Source organism: Erpetoichthys calabaricus, chromosome 3, assembly GCF_900747795.2.
Source record: "Erpetoichthys calabaricus chromosome 3, fErpCal1.3, whole genome shotgun sequence".
Lineage (NCBI taxonomy): Eukaryota > Metazoa > Chordata > Cladistia > Polypteriformes > Polypteridae > Erpetoichthys > Erpetoichthys calabaricus.
Genome location: NC_041396.2, coordinates 107,792,736 through 107,819,136, shown reverse-complemented (window position 1 = coordinate 107,819,136; position 26,401 = coordinate 107,792,736).

The window sequence follows — 26,401 nt, the reverse complement described above, 5'->3', positions numbered from 1 at the left end:
GTACGGTCTGGAACGGATTAATTGTATTTACATACAATCCTATGGGAGAAATTGCTTCGGTTCACGACCAACTCGGTTTACGACCAGAGTTTTGGAACGAATTATGGTCGTGAACCGAGGTTCCACTGTACATGGAATTTGTAAGGAAGAGATGTTAATACTGGAACATATAACAAAATAGGCATATGGAAACAAACAGGCAGGAAAAACAGCAAACAGCCAAATATATGGAGTGTATGAAAAATCAAGGAATAATTACATAAGGCTGAAAACAACAGGATGCCAGTTTTTTATAAAACTTACACCAACATTCACACACCAGGCCCAAGACTTTTTGAAGTATGGCAGATTATATAGACTTTGTGCAATCAAAAATCACCCGATACAGAAAACCATCCTTAAATAAAAAATGTGTTGTTTTGAAATTCGGAACCTCTCTCTCCAGATATTAACAGTCATTTGCAATGTGGGCTTGTCTGAAAGAAAAATCCAAGTTGTTATCAGTTCGTTGTAGGGGAGCAAACTCTGTCTGGATGGTAGTCTCTGCTTCTTCCGTGTTTGATGGAGAATCACACTTGCTTACCACTGCTACCATGTCCGATGCAGCATCACACTCACCTCCCATTGCTATTTTGTTTTCTTCCCGGTCTGTAGTGAGTGTCCGGCCTGGGGAGGCTGTTAGTGCATGCGACGACCTGGAAAAGCTTGCCAGCCGTACCGGGTCTTCACTTGAGGATCCGTGCCCCCCTGGATAACTTTGGTTCAATTTCAAACCCGTTTTCTTTACTGACATTGTCTGCGGCAAGCCCTCTCTATCCACTATGGGGTAAGACCCGTAAGAAGAGGGCATTCCTTTTTCCTATTAGGAGTGGTCAAGGTGAGGTGTCTGATATGGCAGTCCAAACCTTAAAATTCTTCCCTTTAAATTTCAGAAGTAATATAATCTCATATGTTTTAATGTCCCTATGGATGCAGCGGATGTTCACTTTGTCTGTGGTCTTATAAGGGGTCTGCTGGAGCAAGTCACGGCGGATTACGCAGCGGTCGCTTCCAGAGTCCAATAGTGCACAGCATTCCCATCTGGGCAACGTAAAAGGGACCTTAAAATTGTCCTCCTTTAACATCTTGGTGGAAACTTGCGAGCCGCATATCTAAGCCAGACTGATAGACATTGTTGGCACTTCCAAGCCAGAAGTCCCAGTTGATCATAGCGAAAGCAGCTGCATTCAGTCCACACTGTGGTGCTCACACTATGGCGTCTTTCACCCATAGTGCTGGTGACTCTGAAGGTCTGATCGAAATCAGGATCAAGCCTGGGTAGCCCCGTTGTTTCCAGATGGCTTGTGCACCCTCTGCTCTGCGGGTCAGATCCAGAAGCAATTGGATGTTGTTCCGTAGCATTTCATCACAAAGGTTCTCATCTGCCCCTGACAGGACTGCATCAATAGCGAGCTTCTCCACAATGCACTCAAAAGGGTCACTGCGGATCCAGCTTTGAATCAGGTCCACTAAGCCCTACATCTGACCTCATACAGGGCGATCTGAATAAATATGCCACAGACGAAACTGGCGCCCCTTGGCCACCTGGCTTACAGCTGTGTGGAGGTGAATCCGTTGCTTCAGGAAGTCATAATTATCGAGCCTTTCTGGAGGGAGATTTCATACAGCTTGGAGGGCTTCTCCGGTTAAAAACGGGGCCAAAATAGCTGGACAGGCTCCCCTGTTCCAACGCATCAATGTTGCCATACATTCAAAGCAGAATAGGAAACACTCAGGGAGCCATTTTTGGCAGCACATCTCATGGCCGCACGCTGTGCATTACAACAATCTAATCAACTAAAAACAAAAGTTTTAATTAATTTCTCAGCATCTTGCAATGTTGAAAGAGATCTAACTTTTGCAATGTTCCTTATATGGAAAAATGCAGACCTATTAATCAGGTTGATGTGCAATTTAAAGCTTAGGTCAGAGTCCATGATTACACATAAATTCTTTATTCTGCCTTGAGTTTTAATGCTGAGAGATCAAGTATATTTTTAAGACCTTCACTATAATAATTGTTTGCCAACCACTAAGATTTCTAGCAATTACTACTCATCCATTCAGAAATACAAATAAGTCATTGGATCAGAGAGGCCAGAGACTCAGAGACATCAGGTGCAATAGATAAAAAAAAGTTCTTTGAATGGTAGTTCTGTGAATCATATGGTACTACTAAATGCTATTAACTGAAAATTCTTGAATTTTACTTTAACGGAATCCATTATAATTTTGCTACATTTAAAATAATCATTTAGTCAGCACACATCTTTGCTTTCTGTTACCTACCTTTGCCTGTCTAGAAACTGCATTATTTGGATGGTCTCTTACACTTCTGGATCTTGAAAAGCTTGCTTGCTCATTCATTGTTCTAATTAGAATTTACTATTATAATGTTTTTTTTTGTTATGCCATTCAAATAGTAAACTTTCAACTTAATACTTTATTCATTATCTTTGGATTGATACTTTTCAAAGGGAGGCTGTCCTTGGATGGCTTAAATTTGGATTTGGAAACACCCTGTATATACAGTATGTGCGTATGCGTACACATAAGCTGCACTATATGTATGTATGTATGTATGTATGATCAGTACATTATATGTATAATACATGGTGTTTGTATCAACATTATATTTTGTTGTTTTGTATGCTATGAATGGTTTTTATACTATATTTGTAATTACTGTGGGCTAGGCTCAAGTGGAAGTGTACTTAACAGTATTAAATTAAAAGGAACTAAATGAAAAAAAAAAAACCTTCTGATCATAACAGATCCAGGATGGATGTTGCACTTTATTTGGACAGGTAACTCTGCGTGAAGGATCTTGTTCAAATGCTGAACCTTTCCACAGTATCCCAAAGTTTCCTGTTGTCATCAGGCTTCTTGGAATATTCTCTTCATAAACCATGTAAGCCACATGAAACAGAATAATATACTGTATTTAATGTATATAATATATCTGCACTAATTGGTGCTGTTATTATATGTACTATATATTGTTCGAATTGTAAAGAAAGTCATAGACAGGAAAACTGTTGATTCTCACAAAAATATTTACAAGATCATAGGAGTGTGGCAATCTTTTCTGTGTGTACATTACAAAGCTTACTAATTCCTACCATGTTCTGTCTTGAGAAACATATTAAAAGAGCCTAGTGCTTAGGATCGCTGGTGCTGACCTTTCAGTTTGTAAATTTGCCCAGCAAAAATTTCTTTTCAGTAATGTCTAGATTTTAAATACAATCATTTTTAAATTGGACCTAGGACTCCACCAAGGATATATTTTGTCAGCTTTGCAGTTCAAGGGCTTTCATGGAGAGGTGAAGAAACAACAAACACAACTTGAAGCAATTTCAGCTTAGGGACCAGAAGGATGCTTCTTCACTGTTTTTCTATGATGTTGTCTTTTTGTGCTCATTAGATTGTGATCTCAGGTTCAAATTGGAGCGTTCAGGATAAGCATTAGTGCCTTTACATACAGTCATATGAAAAAGTTTGGGAACCCCTCTCAGCCTGCATAATAATTTACTCTATTTTCAACCAAAATGATAACAGTGGTGTAGCGGTCAGGAGCCGCTAAGATTCACACCGCCAAAGAAGACGGTGATTTATTTATTTTAAAAGCAGAGATCCCAGGAACGTCCCCAGCCTTGGATCGACCCACACACTCTCACCACAGAGACAAATAAACACACTGGGAATGACAAACAATTATAAATATAATGACATGAATTGAGTAATAAAACAGTAATACCACCCCTGACCCCTTCGGCGATATTACACATACACAAAATAAACACAAACACCACACAGCCAAGTCCATATATAAGAAACAGGTTGAAAGATGAATAGTGACCAAGTTAAGTCCAGCGATTCTGTAAGTTGCAATGGAGAAGGGAAAATACAGTCCTACCGGTATTTACTGATGAGGTTGATGGTTGATGGTTGATTCGGGAGCGCTCCACTGTTCCGAAAAATCCAATAATCCAATACAGCTCTCAGTGAACAAGTAGACAGACAATCCAGACCCCAACAAACGAATACAGTCCAAGACAAAAATGATCACAGTTCAAATAACAGCAGGAGAGATGACAAATAACCGCAACAATACAAACCAAAAACAAAACTTTTTTCCTCTTTGCCCTCTGCCCTCCTTTTATCTGCCTGTGGCTACCTTTGACCCCAGCAGCCCCAGCAGGGACTGCTGGGAGATGCAGTTCTTAAGTAGCACTGCTACAGTGGTATGTCTTTCATTTCCTAGGAACATCTGAGTACTGGGGTGTTTTCCGAACAAAGATTTTTAGTGAAGCAGTATTTAGTTGTATGAAATTAAATCAAATGTGAAAAACTGGCTGTGCAAAAATTTGGGTACCCTTGTAATTTTGCTGATTTGAATGCATGTAACTGCTCAATACTGATTACTTGCAACACCAAATTGGTTGGATTAGCTTGTTAAGCCTTGAACTTCATAGACAGGTGTGTCCAATCATGAGAAAAGATATTTAAGGTGGTCAATTGCAAGTTGTGCTTTCCTTTGACTCTCTTCTGAAGAGTAACAGCATGGGACCCTCAAAGCAAGTCTCAAAAGATCTGAAAACAAAGATTGTTCAGTATCATGGTTTAGGGGAAGGCTAAAAAAAGCTATCTCAGAGGTTTAAACTGTCAGTTTCAACTGTAAGGAATATAATCAGGAAATGGAAGGCCACAGGCACAGTTGCTATTAAACCCAGGTCTGGTAGGCCAACAAAAATACAGGAGTGGCATATGCAAAGGATTATTAGAATGGTTACAGACAACCCACAGATCACCTCCAAAGACCTGCAAGAACATCTTGCTGCAGATGGTGTATCTGTACATCATTCTTCAATTCAGAGCAATTTGCATGAAGAATATCTGTATGGCAAGGTTATGAGAAAGAAGCCATTTCTGCACTCACGCCACAAACAGAGTCGCTTGCTGTATGCAAATGCTCATTTAGAAATGCCAGGTTCATTTTGGAACAAAGTGCTTTGGACTGATGAGGCAAAAATTGAGTTATTTGGTCATAATAAAAAGCGCTTTGCATGGCGGAAGAAGAACACCGCATTCCAAGAAAAACACCTGCTACCTACTGTCAAATTGGTGGAGGTTCCATCATGCTGTGGGGCTGTGTGGCTAGTTCAGGGACTGGGGCTCTTGTTAACGTCGAGGGTTGGATGAATTCAACCCAATAACAACAAATTCTTCAGGATAATGTTCAAGCATCAGTCATAAAGTTGAAGTTACACAGGGCTTGGATATTCCTACAAGACAAAGACCCAAAACACAGTTCAAAATCAACAAAGGCATTCATGCAGAGGATGAAGTACAACGTTCTGGAATGGCCTTCACTGTGCCCTGACTTGAATATCATTGAAAATCTATGTAATGATTTGAAACAGGCTGTCCATGCTTGGCAGCCATCAAATTTAACTGAACTGGAGAGATTTTGTATGGAAGAATGGTCAAAAATACCTCCATCCAGAATCCAGACAATGATCAAAGGCTATAGGAGGCGTCTACAGGCTGTTATATTTGCAAAAGGAGGCTCAACTAAGTATTGACGTAATAGCTCTGTTTGGGTGCCCAACTTTATGCACCTGTCTAATTTTGTTATGATGTATATTGCATATTTTCTGTTAATCCAATAAACTTAATGTCACTGCTGAAATACTACTGTTTCCATGAGACATGTCATATATTAAAAGGAAGTTGCTACTTTGAAAGCTCAGCCAATGATAAACAAAAATCCAAAGAATTAAGAGGGGTTCCCAAACTTTTTCATATGACTGTATGATGTGATGATCATTTCCTGCAAAAGACTGGCTTGCTTCCTGATGTTATGGGCAGAGCAGCAACACCAGGTCAAGTAGTTTACGTACCTGGGATTCATTTTGTAATTAATGGTAAAGTTGAACATGTGAAAAAGTGATGAATCATTGATGTAGTCACAGCAGACATTTTGGGAATGTTTTAAAGGATTGTGAGGGGAAAGTCAGAAGGTGCAGTAAGTTTTCAGAGAAACCATTCAAATTATTTCTATTGCGGTCCCTACTCACATTCTTGACCATTGTTACAAGTTCTGATTGTGACTTAATAATAATAAATTTTATTTATCATGTCACCAAGGTTATTATAGTTAGTGAAATCTAAAATCAAAACTGAAACTATTATTAAAAAAACATTTTCGTAAACTGAAATAAAATAATTAACAAAACCGAAATGAAAAACTAAAACTAAACAAAACTATTAAAGTAGCTGTAAAGACTAACTGAAATAAAATAATAATTTACTAAAATATTTTTAGTTTTCATTTTTGAATGAATATTCTTGCCATTATTCTTTAACCCTTGTAAGTTTTAACTCTAAAACAAAAAGTCATCCACCACGAGCCGCCCGCACATATTAATCCAGTGAACGGCAGCTGGTGACGGAGGGCGGCTGTTCACACAGCATTTGCAGTGACAGAACAAGCTGAATACAGGTGCGTAAAGCGTGTGAAATAGAAAGTGATTTGCAAGTCGCCTTTCTTTGCGCTTGTTGTATATCAAGACATAATGCAAACAGCTGAAATCAGAATGTGCTGGTCAACAAAACGTTTACCATATGGACAGAAAAATCACAAGCGAGTAACGTTTCAGTTTATTTCTCAGGTGACTGCTTTTTGTTGACAGCAATTCACCTGCCACTTCGCACAGGAGAAATCGAAGTATAGAGAAAGTATAGTAATCATGAAAAAATTCTTGATGAAAAAAATATTGACGTTATACACCTCCCAGAGTCCAAAAATACTGTTTTTTGGAATTGTGTGTGTGTGTGCACACTCGTGTGTATGTATCTTTGTGTGTAAACACGATAACTCAAAAACGCAACTAGATAGATGAATGAAATTCGGCATGTGGTTGTTACACCACAATTGTAGGTCTGTATTAACTTTTGGGTCAAATCCATCACCCGGAAGTGGTCCTTTACCTTAAGACATCCGATTTATTCAATATTACTTTTATAATAATTGTTCAATATATTATAAATTTGATTTGTTGGTGATGGTTCCATAATGTACATAATAAATAAATATAATCTTTGTCTTGCGGTTTATTCATCAAATATCCATCCCCATATCTGAGTATACAAGAAAGTCGAGGGGAGACCACTCATGATTTTTGAAAATAAACGACACTGATCGTGAGACTGACTAGGTGATCATACAAGATCAGCATATTGTTGCTGAGCAATCACTTTTGCTTTAAAAACATCGTTTAACAACAAAGCGATACAAACAAAGGTAGAGTCTGACAAGCGATGAAAAACTAAACATACTAATGGGTTTTTGTATTTATTCTATATTTATTAATGTATTTTTTTTAGTTCATATTCACAACTCAAAATACCTAATATTATGAAAGTAATCCATTAGCAGAATTGTATTTTAAAATATTTATCTCCCTTTTTTCAATGTTTCTCTCTCTCTCTCAAAATAGATAGTTGAAATATCATATTCATTTTGTTCTTAACATCAGCCATACCATACATATTGCATACCAGGGAGTTTTCCTGCCTTATATCCAAACCTTCTGGGGTAGGCTCCAGGTTTCCTGTGATCCTGCTCTGGATAAACAGGTTTAGATAATGTATTTGTTGTTCTTAATCTCAGACGTTGTCTCTGTTGTTTTGTGCCTGTCCGTACTCCTAGTACCTGCTTTTGCTCTGCTCATTATGGGTTTACTGTCCTTATGGTAGGCTATTCAAGACTCGCCACCTCTAATCTTGACATTACATGCTTGTTGTTCTTTGTTTCCCTTAATACAGCTAGGTGGGGTCTGCACACTGATTCAAGTCTAAGAGCCCTGTTCTTCCTAAGCCCCTGTGATTTTCTTGAGAAAATATTTAAAAAATTATAAAATTGTGTAAAATTATTCATATTCAGTATCTAGTTTTGATTATGCTTGTTTTTATCAGACAAAAACAAAACCAGATAGTAAACCAGGCAGTGTAGTAAGCTTCCACGAACATTAAACTCATAGCCAAATCTGTTAAGTGTACAGTTCTGTCTGATTGTGACACAAAACTAACTCCGTAGGTGCTCCATGCCATAATTACTAAAACTAAAACTGAAGCTAATATATATAAAAATAAAATAGAAATGTCTTTGTGAAATAAAAACTAAACTAAAACTAAAAATACACGATGAAGGAAAACTAAAACTAAACTGAATTTCCAAGTAAGGTCTGAAAAAATATAGAAATAAAAACTAATATTAAAAAGGCAAAACTATAATAACCTTGCATGTCACACACGTGTGCATGGGAGGCAGCTGAAGGGCTCAAAAGAAGGTAATTCCCATTCGGACCAGAGGGTGACAGAATGCACTGATCCTTTCTTTTTTTTTCCCTGTAGTCCAAATGCGGGAAATTCGACCTGGGCCCTATGACATCACTTCCGGTTCCAACCAAGAAGATGTCACTTCTGACTCTACCCCAGAAGACGTCACTTCCGGTTCCACCCCAAAAGATGTCACTTTCTCCCTGCCAACTTTAAAACTGACTTGTTTGCACCATAACCTCAGTTCTGTTTTAGACCTCTGTAAAGACCTTTATTCAACAAAACTTCAACTTTTTCAGCCACTCTACAATTATAAGGGAGGCTGACCGAAGCCCTCTTAATGTGTCAAGGCTTGATTATTCCCACAATAAAATGCCATTCAGAGGCCAAGAACATAGCAAAAAGGATAACAAAAATAGTTAGAAAACATTAATATATACCAGCAAAAGATAACAAAACAGAATTATACAAATAATTTAATAAAGAGATATGTTTTAAGTCTATTTTAAAAAACTGATAGTGACTTGACTGAGCTTCTGAGGAACTGCATTCCTCAAGGCTCTGTCACCCACTGCACTCCTCCTAGTCCTGGGAATGTAAGCAGAGGACTAATTTCAGATGAATGGATTTGGCAGGCAGGAACATAAAGGTGTTGGAGGTTGGAGAGATAAGATAGAGCTTGATCATTTAAGGCTTTGTAAGTTAACAGACGTATTTTGTAACAAATATGAGGCACAATGTAATTCCCTCAAAGTTTTAATAATATGTTCCCAGGGCTTGGTGTAACTGAGATCCCTAATAGCAGAATTCTGTACGTACTGCAGGTTGTTAAGAATAGATTTTGGAAGACCATACAATAAGACATTACAGTAGTCTAGCCTAGAAGTAATAAAAGCATAGGATAAATATTTCAGCACCTGCCAAGATCAAAGATGGCCGAAGTTGGGCTAAATACCATAAATGATTAAATGAAGATTTTACTAAGTTATTAAAATATGGGAAGAAGGACAGAGAGCAATGTAAAACCCAGCCTTCTAACTATAGCAAAAGCCTGAACAGGGTTACCATCAACTAATAATGCAAACTGATCCTTCTTAGCCATATTAGTCTTATTCCCATTCAAAACTATTCAATTTTTTTCATTATTGAATTAAAAAAAAACTGAATGTCAGAAATAACTTGACTTTAATCAGACAAGCAATAAGAGCTGGAGGAGTATGAAATGTGGATGTTTTTACATATACCAGGGTATCATCATCATAGCAGTAATAGTTCAGGTCTTGTGCACAAATTATTTGACATAAAATGAAGCAGATAAATATTAAATAGGCTCCAAAGCTGAGCCTTGTGGGATGCTATGAGTAACAAGTGCCACAGGAAATTGTGACATCCCAGTACAACAAACTATTGCCTGAAACCAAGAACAGTGCCACTAATACACAGGAGTGACTGCAAACGTTCAGGCAATATTGTATGACAGACTGTGTCAAAAGCAGTACTGAGGTCCAAAAACACAAGTATGCTCATAACCCCTGCAGTCATCAGCAGATCATTAAGCACCTTTACCAGAGCTGCCTCTGTGCTGTGACCAGAGAGAAATCCAGACTAGAGTGGTTCAAATAGAGCATTGTGGACTGCAGGGGGCACTCCAGCTCCCCAAACCCAACCCAGACAGACGAAGACACATGTTCAACATAACACAGGCTTTTATTTAGCTGTGGGAAACTCTTCCTAATAGTTTCAAACCTGCACAGCCAACACAGTAGAATAACGAAGCACAAATAATAAAGCACACAGCAGCAATTTTTCTTCTACCTCTCTCTTTCTCTCTCCGCCTCCAATCCTCCTCAAGCAAGCTTTTTCACCTTCCTCCCGACTCTGGCTCCTGGAGCAGTGACAGCTGGCTTGTTTTATCCTGAACCCAGGAATACTTCCAGTGGCCCATTAGCAGGGTCCGGAAGCACTTCTGGGAGAGGTGGAAGCCTGACAAAGTAGGTCTCTGCAGGCTCTGCAACACCCCATGGCGGCACCCATGAAACCCAACAGGGCTGTGCCAAACTCCAACTTCCATGAACACCTGTGGGAATCTGAGGCATTACTGCAACCCAGGGGGGCTGCCATCTAGCGATCCAGGGGAGATAATGCTCTATGCTTGCTCTCTCCCCAGGTCCTTCCACTCCATAAGCGTTCCAGCTGAGTAAGGGCCCTTGCTGACCACCACAGCATTTGAAGAATGAGATCACAATTAGAAATAGCAAAATTGAGGCTCATACATAGTGATGCTAGGTTTAATCTAGGGGACAAGGTGAGGAGCTCAGTAATACTGGAACACCTCAGAGAGGAGTCAGGTAAAGTTGTTTGGGCATAAAGTGAGGATGCACCCCAAGAACCTTCCACCAGCAAAAGACCCAGGAGGGAGACTGGACATTCTAAAGGAATTGTATCTCTCAGCTTCATAAAAATGCATTAGAATTTCCCAAACATCCCTAAAGACTGTTTCTAAAGGTAGAATGGCTGTGTTTGCCCAGTTCAGCATGTTACCACTGTGACACTCAGTAGGGAAAATTGCTGCAGATCAAAGTGAAGCTTGTTTAACGTTAACATTATTGGTTCTGTTAAAACAAAAAAAAAATTCTGGTTTTATCTGATCATCTTCTTTCATATCAATTCACTAGGGAGCAGTTATTTCCAAAAAAATATTTTTAACTATATGATCAAACAGAAGAATCACAAGAATTCCAAACTTTATCAATTATATATCAAAGCTAGGTTGCAGGATTTCCCTGAACAATTTTATACATTTTTAATTTTTTTTTCCGGTGGTTTCATTATTTTGAAGAGTTTATGATAACCTTTTTGACATCATTTTACCTCTTCACATGACACATGTTTTCATTCAAATTTTATAATCAATTCAATCATAATCAAATATGGGTTACATGAATTTATTGAAATATCAGTATTAAGCAAAAAAGTACATTCTGGTTTCCTTCTTTGTATGAAACTCTCAATATTAAAAATCTGCCATTACAAATTAAGGAAAAATCCTGGAACTAGTATAAGAATTAATAGCATGTGCTTGGGTAAGTTGTATAAACTGAGTACATAAGAAAATAAATAATACATCTAATTAAATAAATTTAGATAAATGCAGAAAAATGTTTCTGAAGAGACTGGGTGTAATGAAAACTTTGTACTGAAACTTTGTGACAGTGAGATTAAAACCTCAGATTACATAGCCAGTTTCAGTCAATTTAATTTTTATATTTAATTGTTTTATTCTTTTCTCTCCAACCATTTAGACTTCCACTTTTGGGCATAAATAATAACATCCTCTTATCCAAAGCTATCTCCTATTCTCTGCAATACTCTTTTATATCTTCTTTTCCTGATTCCATCACATTGTTCCACTATCTGGTCAGAGGTCTTCCTTGACCTGTATGTCCTTCTGGCCTTGCCACCATCACCTGCTCTTCTAATATATCTATTTGCATCCTCATTACATTCTAAAACCAGTCCAACTGCCACTCCTTGTCAGTTCCCACTAAAGAGTACCTCTTCCACGTTTGCCCTCAGTGTTTCATTCCTCTTGATCTTGTATAAGGCCTTCACTGAGCTGATAAAATCATCTGCACCCACTTATACTCCAGAGCACTCCTAATCTCGATTCTCTCAAACATATCAAATTAATGTTAAAGTCAAATAGGTTTGGTATTGCTTTCAGTTTCTGTCCAATGCCTTTTCTACTGCAATTCTAAAAGTAAACATATAGTCATGTAACTGTTTTCTTGGTCTAAGAGCTGCTTTTTCCTGTTCCAAGTTATATTTTGTGACTGTCAAGAGCAGGCATCTCAAACTCCAGTCCTGGAGAGCCGCAGTGGCTGCAGGTTTTCATTCTAACCCTTTTCTTAATTAGTGACCTCTTCTTTTGAACTCATTTTAATTGACTTGCTCTTGAAGACTCAGACCCAATAATTGTTTCTTTTCCTTAATTAGCAGCCACACAATAATGAGATACAAAATTAACCAAAACATGACCAGCAAACTGTGACCATCATAAAATATCTGAAAATAAAAAGGGTTGAGGTCTCAGGAATGTTGATTTGCTCAGGTCACCAAAACATTTTAACAGTGCTCTTAGAAAAGTAAAGAAAAAATAAACAATTTTGAAAATTTATGCTATTGCACAATGAGAGCAGCAACAAGCCCTGGAATTAACAGCAAGACTCAGCGTCTAATTAAGCAACTGTTTGGAGAGAAACTGGTTGGAGTTTGAGGCCCTGACTTAGCTGGTCTTCTGCTGGATCACTCACTTCACATTTCATTTCCATTTAAGGAAAGAAATGAAGCAATTCAGAGGCACAATGAAAAAATTCCAGGGAACAAATCTTAAAAAACAAGTCAATTAAAATTAATTCAAAAGAAGTTAATTAGCAGAAAAAGCACTAATTAAGAAAAGGGTTAGAAGGAAAACCTGTAGCCACTGAGGCCCTCCAGGACTGGGGTTTGAGGTCCCTGGTCCGGAGTCTTTGCTTTAAAACCCTGGTATGTGAACCACTAAAGATAGGCAAATAGCTTTGTAGTTTCTGCATTCAATCCTATTGTATTTTTTATATGCTGGGATTAATATTCATTTTCCACTCCTCCGGCATTTATCTCCCCGACCAACACTTCCTTACTTGGAGAAGAATCATATTCACCACTTTCCTTTACCTGTGCATTATAATTTCAGAAGGAATATATCTGGCTGGCTTTCTAATATTCACATAGTTAATACACATTTTCACATTCATCTTAGATTCGTTTCAAGCCTGTGTGATTAATTTTATACAAAACTAGGGGGCTCCACCCTCTGCTCGCTTTGCTTGCCAACCCCCGGGTTTGGTTAACCAGAAATACAATTTAAAGAGATTGTTTTTTCTCATGGGAATTGTTACATATGCATTATGTTCGCTTTTACTTTAAAACTTCAGTAAAAACAATATTTGGAATTAACTTTTCTTCAAAATCACATTGAATTTGGATTCCTTGTTTGGTCTTACATCGTCATAACGCAACATATAACTGCCCGTGAGTGAATATCGTTTCTTTCTCTCTTATAAATAAACCGACTTTTTCGAATGTTTGTCCTTGTGATTTGTTAATTGTCATTGCAAAAGCTATTCTCACGGGAAACTGTAAATGTTTTAATATGTGTCTCTCAACTCCCACACAAAACCAGGCTGCCTAACTGCCAAGCTTTACCTTAACATATGGTTTTGGGGAATGGCAGGTACTAAGATGTTCTTTGCCCCATTGGTCTGAAGCATTTCTGTTTGGAATTGCCTTGTATCAAAAGCCTTTAAGTACCATGACACCCTATTGGCTGTAGGGGTTGTACAGAAAACCCATAAATTTGCTTGCTTTATCTCACCCTCTCTCTCTCTTACCAAACTGATACATGAACTGAAAAGGACAACACAATGAAGAGCACAGCTCGGCAGCCATATTGAGACAGGCATGCGGCCTGATCTGAAGAAAGCTGACCACCAATTATGCCTTAACTAGAGACCATTTTAAGTAACTAACAAGTCTGTGTGCCACCTGAAACTATACATCACCATTTAATCAGGTTGTATGGTTGCCAATACAGTAATCCCTCACTTATCGCGGGAGATAGGTTCCAAGGCTGACCGCGATAACTGAATTTCCGCGAAGTAGGGACACCATATTTATTTAATTATTTAACGTGTATTTGGACGTTTTTAAACCCTCCCTGTATTGTTTACAACCCACCCTTTACTCTATTAATAACAGGGACAACTGCTAAGCAATATGAAATCGGTAGATAAGTTTACACTTACTGTATAGCGAAGTACATGTAGCAGCTTGTAGGCGGTCATGACGTCATCGACCTTGTTGCAAAGATTCCTAAAGAAGATTCCATCCAGACTACTGCCTTATCACGTCCACTTGCAACTCGTTTTGCGCCCTGGTTAAAGGACACTGCGGCCGTAGATCTTATATGCTTTTCCTCCTTTTTAAATAAAAAGAATCGTGGACTCATTGATGCTGTAATGGTGTCCTGCAGCGGTATAGCTGTTCCCTTCCTTCAACATATTCAAAACTTTTACCTTTTCTGCAATCATTTGCATCTTCTGTTGGCGCTTGGACACGGCCCCTGAAGCAGTAGCACGTTAATGCTGAATGAGTGAGATGAGACTTCCTGGTTAATGCAACGCTCCGTCGCTGAGCCAATCAGCAGCACACAGGAACTTAACTGCATGCTCTGATTGGGTAGCTTCTCAGCCATCCGCCAATAGCATCTCTTGTATGAAATCAACTGGGCAAACCAACTGAGGAAGCAAGAACCAGAAGTAAAAAGACCCATTGTCCGCAGAAACCCGCTAAGCAGCGAAAAATCCGCGTTATATATTTAGATAGATAGATAGAGATAGATAGATAGATACTTTATTAATCCCAATGGGAAATTCACATTCTTCAGCAGCAGCATACTGATACAATAAATAATATTAAATTAAAGAATGATAATAATACAGGTGGAAAAAACAGACAATAACTATGTATAATGTTAAATATTAACGTTTACCCCCCCTGGTGGAATTAAAGAGTCGCATAGTTTGGGGGAGGAACGATCTCCTCAATCTGTCTGTGGAGCAGGACAGTGACAGCAGTCTGTCGCTGAAGCTGCTCTTCTGTCTGGAGATGACATTATTTAGTGGATGCAGTGGATTCTCCATAATTGATAGGAGCCTGCTGAGCGCCCTTCGCTCTGCCACAGATGTTAAACTGTCCAGCTCCATGCCAACAATATAGCCTGCCTTCCTCACCAGTTTGTCCAGGCGTGAGGCGTCTTTCCTCTTAATGCTGCCTCCCCAGCACACCACTGCGTAGAAGAGGGCGCTCGCCACAACTGTTTGATAGAACATCTGCAGCATCTTATTGCAGATGTTGAAGGAAGCCAGCCTTCTAAGGAAGTATAACCGGCTTTGTCCTTTCTTGCACAGCGCATCAGTATTGGCAGTCCAGTCTAATTTATCATCCAGCTGCACTCCCAGATATTTATAGGTCTGATATGCTTACATATAAAATCCGCGAAGTCGTGAATCCGCGAAAAGTGAACCGCGAAGTAGCGAGGGATTACTGTATTCAAATATACTTTGCATATTGTTATTATTTATGAATATTATCAATAATACATTGTTTAAATTGTAATTTAACTCCTGCTTGTCTTTTACTACACCTAATTGCCTGAGGTTATAGATGTAGAAGGGAAGGTGGGGAGAAGTTATATACTATAATCTATACTAATAAAAGGCAAAGCCCTCACTGACTCACTGACTGACTGACTGACTGACTGACTCATCACTAATTCTCCAACTTCCCGTGTAGGTGGAAGGCTGAAATTTGGCAGGCTAATTCCTTACAGCTTACTTACAAAAGTTAGGCAGGTTTCATTTCGAAATTCAAAGCGTAACGGTCATAACTGGAACCTCTTTTTTGTCCATATACTGTAATGGACTGCAGCTCGCTGGCCGTGGGAGGCGGAGTTGCGTATCGCGTCATCACGCCTCCCACGTAATCACGTGAACTGACTGTGAACGCAGTACGTACACAATTGAGAAGGCAGCGAAACAATAAGAAGCGAAGCACGGTGTAAACCGTAAGTTTAAATTAAGTTTATAGAAACGCTCCCGCTGCCGTTTGCAATACCATATTTGCGAGATACAAGTTTAATGAGAACACACGAGGTATAAACGAGATTTGGATCACTTTGTAACGGAGTTAAAATTGCTGTAGCGAGAAACTTTGAAGTGCCGGGTCTTAGCTAACATTAAATAAAGCCGTGGACATCGCAAAATCACACAAGAGAGCGGCTCACGTGAACTGACTGAACGCAGCAGGAGTGATCACTTCGCTACTGCGGAAACAAAGCACGGTGTAAACTGTAAGTTTAAATTAAGTTTATAGAAACGCTCCCGCTGCCATTTGCAATACCATATTCGCGAGATACAAGTTTAATGAGAAGACACGACGTATAAACGAGACTTTGGATGACTTTGTAACGGAGTTAAAATTGCTGTAGCGAGAAACTTTTAAGTGCCGGGTCTTAGCTAACATTAAATAAAGCCGTGGACATTGCAACATCATACAAGAGAGCGGCTCACGTGAACTGACTGAACGCAGCACGTCGGAAACAAAGCACCGTGTAAACCTAAAGTTTAAATTAAGTTCATAGACCTACAAAAGGTTGCCATTGATTTGAGGCAAGATTGTTTTTCTCCTGTACAACTATACGTTGCATTCTCAAGAGTGTGCTTGCACAGCTTGGTCATATTACAACCGGAGTGCTGAACTGACAACGTGGTATACAAAGAGAACTATAATAATCGTAATATGTATATATATATATATATATATATATATATATATATATCTATACTAATAAAAGGCAAAGCCCTCACTGACTCACTCACTCACTGACTGACTGACTGACTGACTCACTCATCACTAATTGTCCAACTTCCCGTGTAGGTGGAAGGCTGAAATTTGGCAGGCTCATTCCTTACAGCTTACTTACAAAAGTTAGGCAGGTTTCATTTCGAAATTCTACGCGTAATGGTCATAACTGGAACCTCATTTTTGTCCATATACTGTAATGGAGGAGGGGGAGTCACGTATCACGTCATCACGCCTCCTACATAATCACGTGAGCTGAAAACAAGGAAGAGATTTACAGCACAACTCAAACGTGGGAACGAAGGTAAATGACGTTAATTGTTGAGTGTCTTTTAATACTGTGTAAGCATACATATTAACACATGTGCAATTAAACGTGTGCATTTACGGGGTGATTTCTCAGGCTTAAAAGCTCGCCTTTTATTAAAAAGGTAAATGCAAACTGTTTTCATTCTGAAGGGCACAAACCACGTTAGATTTCAGCCGTTAAACGCACAAAAATTTCGGTACACCAGATAAATAAGCGCAACATATTATCAGTTGTATTGTATGCTTACAATACATATAGAAATGTATTAATCGTTAACTAATAGTATGGGATGCTGTTTTTCGACTCGCGCCTTGATTTAAACAATTGCATGTCTTGGTGGGTTTGCGTAGCTTATTGTCAATATCTTTACACCTCTTTTTAAGACTTATTGACTGAAACGGGCTTTCACGAAAAAAGTTAGGGCTTTGCTACAGGATACACCCTCCACAAGTTAAGGAAATAAAAATAAAGGTATATATTTCTGTTTTATTTAAACCTTTTAAGGTCGTATGCATAGCCCCATTTGGCTGTTTTAGTTTTTTTTTTTTCTTTCTTCAGTAATATTTAATCTCCTTAAAGAAAAACAACATATGCATTTTACTTTTTTTGTATCTCTTTAGTAATATTTTAGTGTAAAAGGATAACCAGTATTAACACGTGCAATTAAACGTGTGCATTTACGGGGTGATTTCTCAGGCTTAAAAGCTCGCCTTTTATTAAAAAGGTAAATGCAAACTGTTTTCATTCTGAAGGGCACAAACCACGTTGGATTTCAGCCGTTAAACGCGCAAAAATGTTGGTACACCAGATAAATAAGCACAACATATTATCAGTTGTATTGTATGCTTACAATACATATAGAAATGTGTTAATCGTTAACTAATAGTATGGGATGGTGTTTTTCGACTCGCGCCTTGATTTAAACGATTCCATGTCTTGGTAGGTTTGCGTAGCTTATTGTCAATATCTTTACACCTGTTATTAAGATCTATTGACTGAAACGGGCTTTCACGAAAAAAGTTAGGGCTTTGCTACAGGATACACCCTCCACAAGTTAAGGAAGTAAAAATAAAGGTATATATTTCTGTTTTATTTAAACCTTTTAAGTTCGTATGCATAGCCCCATTTGGTTGTTTTAGTTTTTTTTTTTCTTTCTTCAGTAATATTTAATCTCCTTAAAGAAAAACAACATATGCATTTTACTTTTTTTGTATCTCTTTAGTAATATTTTAGTGTAAAAGGATAACTAGTATTTAAGCCTTTTATGTTACTTTATAAAGTTATTTTACACAATGTTGAAAAATTAATAAGAAAGCTACATATTTTGGCAGCTGCTGCTTTAATTTTCAATGAAATGAAAAAAGCTCTCCAAGAGAAAACCTCAATGAAGAAGAAACAGTTTGCACTATCTAAAAAGGAGAAACCCTCATTTATAAAGGTTTGCTGCAGATGACTTAACTGAAAATAAATGAATAGTTCCTATGTGTATAATACATATTTATCTATTTGACTTATGCCTTTATTCCAGCAACTTGCAACATCTGAGGTACAATTTGTTACATTACTTTTGTTTTTTGCAGCACAGGCAGGTGAAGTGACTTCCTCAGGGTCACACAGTGGTGTCAGTACCAGGATTTGAACTGACAAGCTTCGGGTTTGCTGAAATATTACTGAAGAAAGAAAAAAAATGAAAACGGGCAAATGGGGCTATGCATACAAATGTCCATCCATCTATTATCCAACCCGCTATATCCTAAATACAGGAGCCAATCCCTGCCAACACAGGGCACAAGGCAGGAAACAAACCCCGGGCAAGGTGCCAGCCCACCGCAGGGCGCACACACCCACACACCACAGACAATTTAGAATCGCCAATGCACCTAACCTGCACGTCTTTGGAATGTGGGAGGAAACCGGAGTACCCGGAGGAAACCCAGACAGACACGGGGAGAACATTCAAACTCCACACAGGGAAGCGAACCTGGGTCTCCTAACTGGCACCTTTCACTGCGCCACCATACCGCCCGCATACAAACTTAAAAGGTTTAAATAAAACAGAAATATATACCTTTATTTTTACTTCCTTAACTTGTGGAGGGTGTATCCTGTAGCAAAGCCCTAACTTTTTTCGTGAAAAATAAGCCTTAAAAACAGGTGTAAAGCTAAACTTGCAGCACCGCTATTCAATTACACTTGCCTAACGCCTCTCCTAAGGGGAGATACTGTGGGATCTGGGCATCCGTCAAAGCACCAATCACAAGCCCGATTAGAAAGCGGGAAGCTGTGATTTGTCGTCTCCCTCCCATGTAACAATCACAGCCCGTGTTACAACGCACTATGTATTTATGTGTATATGTATATATGTATATGTGTGTATGTGTGTATATGTATGTGTATATATATGTTGATATGTGTGTATATATATATATATATATATATATATATATATATATATATATATATATATATAAAACCACAAGCGTTACCTGGTAGGTAACCACCCATACAATCAAATTGTGACACAGACTACGAATGCCGTGAATGTAATTACCCCGATCTACATGCTGTCAAATAAACGAACCACACGCCATGGCGCAACATTAGGGGCATCGCCTCTGGCGCTGACGTCCGAGGTTCGATTCCCGAGAGGGAGTGCAGTGGAGTGTGTACGCCTGATGAGCCCAGAATGAGGGCGAAACACGTGTCGCGTACTCTTTGCATTTATTTGACAGTAAACTATTTCAACCATTATATAATAATATATATATATCTATAATAATAAAAGGCAAAGCCCTCACTGACTGACTGACTGACTGACTCACTCATCACTAATTCTCCAACTTCCCGTGTAGGTGGAAGGCTGAAATTTGGCAGGCTCATTCCTTACAGCTTACTTACAAAAGTTAGGCAGGTTTCATTTCGAAATTCAAAGCGTAATGGTCATAACTGGAACATATTTTTTGTCCATACACTGTAATGGAGGAGGCGGAGTCACGTATCGCGTCATCACGCCTCCTACGTAATCACGTGAACTAAAAACAAGGAAGACATTTACAGCACGAGTCACACGCGGGAACGAAGGTAAGTTACGTTAATTTTTCACGGTCTTTTAATACTGTGTGAGCATACATATTAACACATGTGCAATTAAACGTGTGCATTTACGGGGTGATTTCTCAGGCTTAAAAGCTCACCTTTTATCAAACGCGGGAAGAAAGGTAACTGACGTTGTTCACTGTCTTTTAATACTGTGTAACCATACATATTAACACATGTCCAATTAAACGTGTGCATTTACGGGGTGATTTCTCAGGCTTAAAAGCTCGCCTTTTACTAAAAAGGTAAATGCAAAACTATTTTCAATCAGTTTATTGAAACGCTCCCGTTAAGGATTGCAATAACATATTCGCGAGATAAAAGAACGAAGTAGGGGGAAATGGAGGAACAGCCGCAAACAGCGAAGAGCAAAAAATTAATTAAACAATTGAGAACGGAGCGAGTTAAGCATACAAGCCTGTTCATAAGGGAAACAAAGCACGGTGTAAAACGTAAGTTTAAATTAAGTTAATAGAAACGCTCCCGCTGCGGATTGCAATAACATATTCGCGAGATAAAACTTTAATGAGAACACACGAGGTATAAACGAAGCACACGCCGTGGCGCAACGTTAGGGGCAACAGTTTCAACCATTCTATGATCTGCTTCTCGCAACTGAAAGACGGCACATGGCGGATGCTAGCCGACTTGCTGACCGCAACGTTAGGGGCTTCAACTATGGCGCTGACGCAACATCTCAGTGCCAACACTTTGCAGACTGTACTTAAAAGACACGCCCTCCTCACTGGACAGTTAAAAACACCAATCAAACTAACGATGACATCAAGTATTACCCAATCAAAAGTAGGAAAGGAGGCATCTTCATAAAATGCGTGTGGGATGATTTGCATGAGACGCTGCTTTAAAAAAAAAATGATAAAAAAAATACGGGATAAATCCCGTCCAGTATTGATTCAAAACGGGACGCGCAATTTCATTCTCAAACGCGTCACGATTCCGTATTTTAAAGGACGGGTGGCAACCCTACAGTGCCAGGTAACCACCCATACAATCAGATTGTGATTCAGACTAGGAATGCAATGAATGTAATTACCCCGATCTACATACAAGGCGAAAGTCTTGCAACATTCAAAGATGATGGTTTGGGATAATTAGTACTTATTAAGTACAACATTGAACATAAAAGAGCTTATGAAGCCTTGAACCGAAAAAAGCAAGATCTCAGAGATCGTAAAAAAAAAAAAGGAGGTAATGTCGTTTTACTCGCTGTAGATTTTACTCAAACATTACCAGTTATTCCACGAGGGAGACCAGCAGATGAACTCAACGCGTGTTTAAAATCCATGCTTCTCCCACGGTCGGTTATATGTCGCGTGTTCTCGGGTAGGTACACCAAAAAATGTATACATTTAAGCATGTAATGGGCAAAGAAAAAATGAGGTATACCCGAAGGCACTGCAGTAGTACTCAATGTAACTTTACTTCTTAAATGTTAATGTTTTACTGTTTAATAATTTATACGCTTCTTATATATTGTTCAAATTCTTTTATGAAAATACCAGTGACAGCGCAATGCACGATAACATGGAGTGAATACACCATACGCATCTGCCCACGGCCGCCCTGGTGTGCGCAGATAGGAGTTGATTCTAAAATAAAATAAACATAAAAAGAGTGATACATTCATCACCCATAAAGCGGATAGCAGACGTGACGTATTATATGTGTACCACATTTCAAGTCAATACATGAAACGGTTTGCAAGCTACATGTGATTTAAAATCCTGGACAGACCAACGAAAAGCCACGATAGCAAATTATTGAAGAAGATTTTACTGTTTAATAATTTATATTTATATGAAATGTGCTTCTTATATATTACTTCATATTCTCATATGATAATGATGTTAATGTTGTTTATATTGATTTCTATGTTATTGTAAGTGCATCTATGTGTGTATATGTATGTATGTATGTGTATATATATATATATATATATATATATATATATATATATATATATAAAAAATATATATATAAAAATATATGTGTATATGTATATATAATATATCTGTATATGTGTGTATATGTGTGTGTATATGTGTATATGTATATATATATGACAGCAACACTCATAACAATGACAACACAATTACATTGACAATCATGTTACGTTATTTTTAAAATGTTTCCTTTACTTTTTCATAACCTCTTTAACACACTACTTCTCCGCTGCGAAGCGCGGGTATTTTGCTAGTATATATATATGTGGATGTGTATATGTATATATATATGTATATATGTATATATATGTATATGTAGATATGTGTATATGTAGATATGTATATATATATATGTATATATGTACAATACAATACAATACAGTTTATTTTTGTATAGCCCAAAATCACACAGGAAGTGCCGCAATGGGCTTTAACAGGCCCTGCCTCTTGACAGCCCCCCAGCCTTGACTCTCTAAGAAGACAAGGAAAAACTCCCAAAAAAACCTAGTAGGGAAAAATGGAAGAAACCTTGGGAAAGGCAGTTCAAAGAGAGACACCTTTCCAGGTAGATTGGGCGTGCAGTGGGTGTCAAAAGAAGGGGGTCAATACAATACAATACAGTACAGTACACAGAACAATTTCTCAATATAGTAAGATATAAAAAATATAAATTTTAGAAGTACAGAGCAGAATTTAACAGTAGATGATATATCCCATAATAAGATTTGTATTTGTATAGAGTCCTGGAGACCTCATCCTTCAAGCTGCCTCCCCCATTTGGCCATTCCACAGCTGAAACAGTGCTGGGCCAGCCAATCCGATGAAAGGACCCCTCTCTCCCACGATTCCTGCGATCCTCCATCTGGGATGACTTTTCCTTAGGCAGGCAAAACAACTTGGCAGGTGGGTGATGGCACCAAGTGCCACATTTGAGTACCAAGAAGAAAAACAGAATAAGTGAGGGTTAGTATACAATTATATGTATATGTATATATATGTTTACATAACCTCTTTAACACACTACTTCTCCGCTGCGAAGCGCGGGTATTTTGCTAGTACCTTATAAACAGTGGTAAGTCTGTGAGATCTGAGGCATTCTGACAAAGGCTACATATTGATAATACAATAGATGAAAGTAAAATGTTACTCTACCAAGACAAAACAGTACTCTATCGTGTCCTTTATGAATGTACTTGTAGATGTACTTAATACTCATATCCAATGTACAATACTCAACATTAATATGACAATCCGTCTTTTGAAATTCTTATCACTTACAATTCGTCACATGTTGGTTTATTAGAAATGCGACTGTGATCTTTCAGATCTTTTTAGAAATCCAAGAAAATTTCTTTGTCCGAGTTTTGCAACTAAATTTTGTGTAAAGTGCAATACTTTTGGATGTATGGATTTGTATCCATTATTGGCTGTATAATTTCTATTATGTCGTTTAACTCTTTCGATTCTATGTTGCATCGCTTGTCTGTGATCATAAATATACACCTGACCGAATTGTGATTTCTTCAAAATTAAAATGGTCGTAGCTTTAATTGTTGCGGAACCACAGATTCTCATAGCGTATGGTTCATTATTGTGTAAATCTACATTTTGTGCATTGATTGATGCAAACACGAAAAGATTAGTGTAGATGTGCATATTTTGCATGTAGTGTTTGTGGATTTCACTTTCACCAAACAACAAATCTTTTAATTCTCGCGGAGACACCTCTTCATTGGGAAGCAACACTACTTTTCCCTGATGGCAACACAAATTAGACGATCTACAAGTCTCCAACTTAAACTTTAAAGCCTTACAATATCTACATACTTCTGACATATCACCTGTGTACATATATTCTATGTCTTTTTGTTGTTCCGTTATTTCACAGAGTAATAATTTCCATTTGTTAGCGCTAATGCGATCTTTACTCTCATTTTTTGATACTTTCGAATTTTACTACTTTCATAAGCTTTAACTTGCTCTGCATGTGTATCACACCAACCTTTCTTCTTCGATTAGTCGTTGCTTACTTTCCTTATTTTCAGAATTTGCACATGGATTATTATTGTTCTTTTTTGCATTTTTTAGGCATTTTTTCTCTCCAACGTCTTTGGGTCTGTTTTCGACGCGCTGCTCTTTCTTCTTCACTTGGTCGTGAACGTGTCATCTTTAACTTAGAAATTTTTTTTGGAGCTTCTCTTTCTTCTTTGCTTAGTCGTTTTTGAAGTTCTATCCAACAACTGAGATGTTAGATGACCATGATCTTGTTTGAAAATTTTTGTAAGTAGGGTGTGACTTGCAAAGGTCACCGTCTCACGGGACTTGCTTCCAAAGGATGTCAGTATGACATGACTTGACCGTGTCATGGGACGTGAAAGTGTCTATCTGAAGTGTCTCTCTGTTTCTCTGTCTCTCTTCAAATCTGTCCAGAGTTTTTGTTTTGAATTTCAGTCATGGTACTTCTTTTGTTGAGTTTATATAGTTATCCCATGTTGAAGGATTTTTCTTCAGGGTACTCCAGTTTTACACTCTTGCCCCAATAACCTGTGTGTAAGGTAAATTAACACCTCTAAATTGGCTTCATATGAATAAGTGTAGATGTGTTGATGAGTGTACCCAAATATATACTGGTTAAAGTTTCGTTCCTTCCTTTAACATAATGCTGCCAGGAAAGGAATAAGCTCCATGTGACCTTGAATTAGATAAAATGGTTAAAAATTAATGGAAAATTAACCATTTATAATAATAATATGCCATATGATTGTCAGTATAATGGTTAAAACTATTTGGCAGCGTAAGATATGAAAACAAAATCTGTAATGTGAATTTTTGTAAGAAAAGTAGCCTCTGCAAACTTGTAGTTCTTATTCAGTCTTCAAAATCTGGCAAGCTTTAATGCACAAAGAATTCTTTCCAAGCAATTTTTCAAGACTTCCACTTCATTAATTTTCTATGGCCTTAGTATAGGAGAGGTAAAATAGCTAAAGACAGGAGATGTTACATAGGAACCTAAGACACCAAGCATAAAATGAAATGATGACAGACTAATTGCAAGAATTGATTTTATATATCCTGATGAAGTACATAAAATGTCAGTCATTTTCTAACCTGCTTAGTCCTGCACAGGGTTGTAGGAATCTATCTCAGGTAGCATAGGATACAAGGTAGGAAAGAATCCTGGATAGGGCACAAGTCCATCACAGAACAAACACACAAATACACACCCCAGCCACATACTAGGGTCAATTTAGTATCACTGATCCACCTAACATATATGTCTTTGGACTGTGGGAGGAAATCCACACCGTGTGGGGAGAACATACACACTACACGCAGGGAGGACACAGGATACGAAACTTTACATGTATCACCTAAATAAAATGTGTAGACAATGATAAAACAAAGATATTTGGTTTAATTGTGCATTTTAATGAGACATCCTTCACATTTTCTGACAAATTAGTTCATATTTTTGTACTTCTTTAACTGCAGTAAATGGTATGCCTACTATGCTGCAAAAAAATAAAAACAGCTCAGTAATAAGTAAAGCTGAGTGTTGGTATGAGAATGGAGATCAGTGTCTTTCCAATGATTTCTCCCTATGGTTTAAGTTTAAGTTCACTTTATTGGAATGTGTATGTAGCACAATGAAAATATTACTTGTATGTCTCCCTTAGACTCATTACAGTCGCAGTATGGTATCCACAATTGATCCAAAGCATGGCATATGCAGTATAACGGCATGTAAAAATGAATTCAAGTCCTAGTCTTTTTAGAGGTGCTAGAGAAACATTTTACTCATAAGGAAAACTTTGTAGAAAACTCTCACTTTTTACATTATTTTATGACAAATGAAGATTGAAATGCACAGTGTATTTAGTATTTATTGTCAGCAGACAATGCTATACTTTTAAGTCTGAATTGTTCAACACAATTTTGACAATCAAAGAAGTGTCTTGTTTCAGTTTACTTCAATACTTTTGAAAAAAATACTTGAGATATTCTGAAATTAAAGTCAGTGATTGACATATCACCTAAAGGCAGCTTAATGAAAAAATAAGCAATTGCTGAATCCTTTATTTTGCCTTGGGCCAATTATGCCACAACCCAGGAGAAAAAAGTTTTTTAATTCATGGATTAAAGTTGGGGGAAAGTACTGAGTGATGGTTATTGATAACACTGAAAAAAT